Below are 5974 nucleotides of genomic sequence, written 5' to 3' on the forward strand. Positions count from 1 at the left end.
AAGATCCGCCCCTTGTCCCACTCGCTGACATCAGAGGGCGCGCTCGTTTTACGAACAAACGCGGCCAGAGCACGGTGCGTAAAGGTACTCTACTTGTTAACACAGCTACAAAGTCATAATTATGGCTAAACTCCGCCCATTCCTACAATTTATCTTACATTTACATTTACATTTTAGTCATTTAGCAGACGCTCTTATCCAGAGCGACTTACATGAGCAATTAGGGTTAAGTGCTAAGCTATGGATGCAAAAACTGACCATCCATGACCTCAAAATTATAGTTTTAACCATATTTTTAGGCTATATAGGCTAGTGTTGGTTTACATTTACTTTGTTTGCAAACATTGGAGTAAAACAAGCTCATATTTTGGGTTCTGATGGGGTACGACAGTTGAACTAAGCTTATGAGGTGTTTATAATGTATATTCTTATAATCAATGGGTACATGTATTTAATTCACAAGTCCAAAAATGTATGTAGCAACTGCAGATTGCCCCTTTAAATTAAGACCAAAAAGCTAATTCCCAGTTGAATAAAACGCAGCATAACCTAACACGCAAACCTCACGCCACGTTGCGTGCGTGAACGAGCGTCTGCATAGCCAAGTGCTAAAGTAAAACTTGGTTCTATTTGAGACACTCCATGTGTATTGAAGATATGGTAGTGGACGCACCACAGCCTGTAGTAAATGTTTGCTACCAGTCAAAAGATACCTGTGTGTTAAAAAAGGTGTATTTTGTGGCATTCATTGCCACAGTTATAAAACTGTACGGCACAAGTCTCAAATAAGTCTAAGAAACTGGACATTATTGTGGCTGCAGCAGAAAAGTGTTTGGGACTGAGCATTTTACATCTGAAGACTTGCAAGGGTTACTTGCGCCGGAAGACCCGCCGTCCCAGGTATCCCTTGAGCCTATGTAGGGATCAAATCTGTTTGTTTTTTTAACAATAAAAGTTGTTTGGTAGTTTTTTTGTATCTTGTTCCATTTTTGGGAATCCTGTTTCCATCCCGCACAGTATGTGGCAGGATGCACATTAAATTGTGTGATCGCCAATATACCATAGAAGAAGAAACTCCATGCGCTACAAGCCAAGACCTCTCCATTGGATATCAGGAAGATACAAACGAGGAGAGATTAATTAAAGATAACAAACTAAAAACTAAGTAGGTTTCCCTTTCTATCTGTGGATTAATCGTCGGAGTAGAGAAATATGATTTTATATGACTCCGGGTCAAAATTCTACAAAGAACCAGCTAAAGAGGACCATATGCATGTCATGTAAAATAACCCAATGTTAATCTCCCAGGACAAACTAGTTAGCCACAGCTAGCTAGCTAAATGCCCATGAATGTTTCATGTGTGTTTCGACCTACCCCCAAATTAATATAACATTAGTTGTTTCACAGTTGGTTTTGATATTTTAACCTGCGTGTCATGATCATGTCAGTGGATGGACTGGTGCGATGTTCAAAACAACTCTGAAATCTCAGACTTCCGACTTCAGTGCGTTCAAGACAACTGGGAACTCTGGAAACAACGGGCTCCGACTGGGAAAATGATTTTTGAACGGTCATCCAACTCGAAATTCCAAGTCTGAAACGCTGGCATCTTTCTAGAGCTCCGACTTTCCGACCTGAAGTTCCCAGTTGTCTTGAAAGCACCAATCATAGTTCTGATGAAGGGATCTGTAACCTACAATATTTTGAGTTGGACCAAAGATGGTAGTATATACGACTTCTTCCCCTCTTCCTCTCTGGTTGGACTTAGTTTTGCAAATGTCTCCACACTGCACATTGACATTATTCATGCTGTTGCATAGCCTATACAGTGCCTTCGGAAAGTATTCAGACCCCTTGACTTTTTCCACATTTTGTTACGTTACAGCCTTATTCTAAAATTGATTAAATTGTCACATTTACATAACTATTCAGACCCTTTACTTAGTACTTTGTTGAAGCACCTTTGGCAGCGATTACAGCATAGAGTCTTCTTGGGTATGACGCTACAAGCTTGGCACACCTCTATTTGGGGAGTTTCTCCCATTCTTCTCTGCAGATTCTCTCAAGCTCTGTCAGGTTGGATGGGGAGCATTGCTGCACAGCTATTTTCAGGTCTCTCCAGAGATGTTCGATTGGGTTCAAGTCCGGGCTCTGGCTGGGCCACTCAAGGACATTCAGAGACTTGTCCCGAAGCCACTCCTGTGTTGTCTTGGCTGCGTGCTTAGGGTCGTTGTCCTGTTGGAAGGTGAACCTTCACTCCAGTCTGAGGTCCTGAGCGCTCTAGAGCAGGTTTTAATGAAGGATCTCTCTGTACTTTGCTCTGTTAATCTTTTCCTCAATCCTGACTAGTCTCCAAGTCTCTGCTGCTGAAAAACATCCCCACAGCATGATGCTGCCACCACAATGCTTCACCGTAGGGATGGTGCCAGGTTTCCTCCAGACATGACACTTGGCATTCAGGCCGAAGAGTTCAATCTTGGTTTCATCAGACCAGAGAATCTTGTTTCTCATCGTCTGAGAGTCTTTAGGTGCCTTTTGGCAAACTCCAAGCGGGCTGTCATGTGCCTTTTACTGAGGAGTGGCTTCCTTCTGGCAACTCTACCATAAAGGCCTGATTGGTGGAGTGCTGCAGAGATGGTTGTCCTTCTGGAAGGTTCTCCCATCTCCACAGAGGAACTCTGGAGCTCTGTCAGAGTGACCATTGGGTTCTTGGTCACCTCCCTGACCAAGGCCCTTCTCCCCTGATTGCTCAGTTTGGCCGGGTGGTGGTTCCAAACTTCTTCCATTTAAGAATGATGGAGGCCACTGTGTTCTTGTGGACCTTCAAAGCTGCAGAAATGTTTTGGTACCCTTCCCTAGATCTAGGCCTCGACACAATCCTGTCTCGGAGCTCTACGGACAATTCCTTCGACCTCATGGCTTGGTTTTTGCTCTGACATGCACTGTCAAATGTGGGACCTTATATAGACAGGTGTGTGCCTTTCCAAATCATGTCCAATCAATTGAATTTACCACAGGTGGACTCCAATCAAGTTGTAGAAACATCTCAAGGATGATAAATGGAAACATGATGCACCTGAGCTCAATTTCGAGTCTCATAGCAAAAGGTCTGAATACTTAAGTAAATAAGGTATTTATGTTTTTTATTTTTTATAAATTTGCAAAAAAATCTCAAACCTGTTTTCGCTTTGTCATTATGGGGTATTGTGTGTTGATTGCTGAGGATTTTTAGAATAAGGCTGTAATGTAACAACGTGGAAAAAGTCAAGGGGTCTGAATACTTTCCTAAGGCACTGCATATGGAAAGTAAAAAATGTTCGACCAATCGATTGACTCTCAGTCGACCAATACGTTTTTTTGTTGGGGACAGCCCTACACGTTTATATAGATTGGTATCTATTAATTTAGTAGCATTTAGATAATTGGTCAGTAGTTCAATCAGATTTCAACCAAAAACCAGATATCAACCAGATTGTGATTTGGTTATAAGATTTAAACCAGAAAAATATGTCTTTATCATGTTGTATAGACGGGTTGGTTGTTTAGCAACAAAACCACTGTGTGTAAAACTATGGGGCAAAACAGACAGTGTTGGCTTACATGCTGACTAGACCGGGCATGCACGTGCGTCCGCCATCGCGCGCATGTTGATTTTGTCCTCCACACCAGATGCGATCAGGATACGCAGGTTGAAATATTAAAACGAACTCTGAACCAACTATATTAATTTGGGGAGAGGTCGAAACACAAATCAAATAATATTGTATTCGTCACATACACGTGTTTAGCAGATGTTATTGCGGGTGTAGCGAAATGCTTGTGCTTCTAGCTCCGACAGTGCAGTAATATCTAACAATTTCACAACATACAGTGGGGAAAAAAAGTATTTAGTCAGCCACCAATTGTGCAAGTTCTCCCACTTAAAAAGATGAGAGAGGCCTGTAATTTTCATCATAGGTACACGTCAACTATGACAGACAAAATGAGGGAAAAAAATGAATGAATTTATTTGCAAATTATGGTGGAAAATAAGTATTTGGTCAATAACAAAAGTTTCTCAATACTTTGTTATATACCCTTTGTTGGCAATGACACAGGTCAAACGTTTTCTGTAAGTCTTCACAAGGTTTTCACACACTGTTGCTGGTATTTTGGCCCATTCCTCCATGCAGATCTCCTCTAGAGCAGTGATGTTTTGGGGCTGTCGCTGGGCAACACGGACTTTCAACTCCCTCCAAAGATTTTCTATGGGGTTGAGATCTGGAGACTGGCTAGGCCACTCCAGGACCTTGAAATGCTTCTTACGAAGCCACTCCTTCGTTGCCCGGGCGGTGTGTTTGGGATCATTGTCATGCTGAAAGACCCAGCCACGTTTCATCTTCAATGCCCTTGCTGATGGAAGGAGGTTTTCACTCAAAATCTCACGATACATGGCCCCATTCATTCTTTCCTTTACACGGATCAGTCGTCCTGGTCCCTTTGCAGAAAAACAGTCCCAAAGCATGATGTTTCCACCCCCTTGGTCCCAGCTCTCTGCAGGTCATTCACTAGGTCCCCCCGTGTGGTTCTGGGATTTTTGCTCACCGTTCTTGTGATCATTTTGACCCCACGGGGTGAGATCTTGCGTGGAGCCCCAGATCGAGGGAGATTATTAGTGGTCTTGTATGTCTTCCATTTCCTAATAATTGCTCCCACAGTTGATTTCTTCAAACCAAGCTGCTTACCTATTGCAGATTCAGTCTTCCCAGCCTGGTGCAGGTCTACAATTTTGTTTCTGGTGTCCTTTGACAGCTCTTTGGTCTTGGCCATAGTGGAGTTTGGAGTGTGACTGTTTGAGGTTGTGGACAGGTGTCTTTTATACTGATAACAAGTTCAAACAGGTGCCATTAATACAGGTAACGAGTGGAGGACAGAGGAGCCTCTTAAAGAAGAAGTTACAGGTCTGTGAGAGCCAGAAATCTTGCTTGTTTGTAGGTGACCAAATACTTATTTTCCACCATAATTTGCAAATAAATTCATTAAAAATCCTACAATGTGATTTTCTGGAAAGATTTTTCTCAATTTGTCTGTCATAGTTGACGTGTACCTATGATGAAAATTACAGGCCTCTCTCATCTTTTTAAGTGGGAGAACTTGCACAATTGGTGGCTGACTAAATACTTTTTTCCCCCACTGTATACCCAATACACACAAATCTAGTAAGGAATGGAATTTAAGAATATATACAGTGGGGAAAAAAAGTATTTAGTCAGCCACCAATTGTGCAAGTTCTCCCACTTAAAAAGATGAGAGAGGCCTGTAATTTTCATCATAGGTACACGTCAACTATGACAGACAAATTGAGGAAAAAAAATCCAGAAAATCACATTGTAGGATTTTTCATGAATTTATTTGCAAATTATGGTGGAAAATAAGTATTTGGTCAATAACAAAAGTTTCTCAATACTTTGTTATATACCCTTTGTTGGCAATGACACAGGTCAAACGTTTTCTGTAAGTCTTCACAAGGTTTTCACACACTGTTGCTGGTATTTTAGCCCATTCCTCCATGCAGATCTCCTCTAGAGCAGTGATGTTTTGGGGCTGTCGCTGGGCAACACAGACTTTCAACTCCCTCCAAAGATTTTCTATGGGGTTGAGATCTGGAGACTGGCTAGGCCACTCCAGGACCTTGAAATGCTTCTTACGAAGCCACTCCTTCGTTGCCCGTGCGGTGTGTTTGGGGTCATTGTCATGCTGAAAGACCCAGCCACGTTTCATCTTCAATGCCCTTGCTGATGGAAGGAGGTTTTCACTCAAAATCTCACGATACATGGCCCCATTCATTCTTTCCTTTACACGGATCAGTCGTCCTGGTCCCTTTGCAGAAAAACAGCCCCAAAGCATGATGTTTCCACCCCCATGCTTCACAGTAGGTATGGTGTTCTTTGGATGCAACTCAGCATTCTACAGGCCTCTCTCATCTTTTTAAGT

Source organism: Coregonus lavaretus (genome assembly GCF_964263955.1).
Source record: "Coregonus lavaretus genome assembly, chromosome: 22".
Taxonomy (NCBI): domain Eukaryota; kingdom Metazoa; phylum Chordata; class Actinopteri; order Salmoniformes; family Salmonidae; genus Coregonus; species Coregonus lavaretus.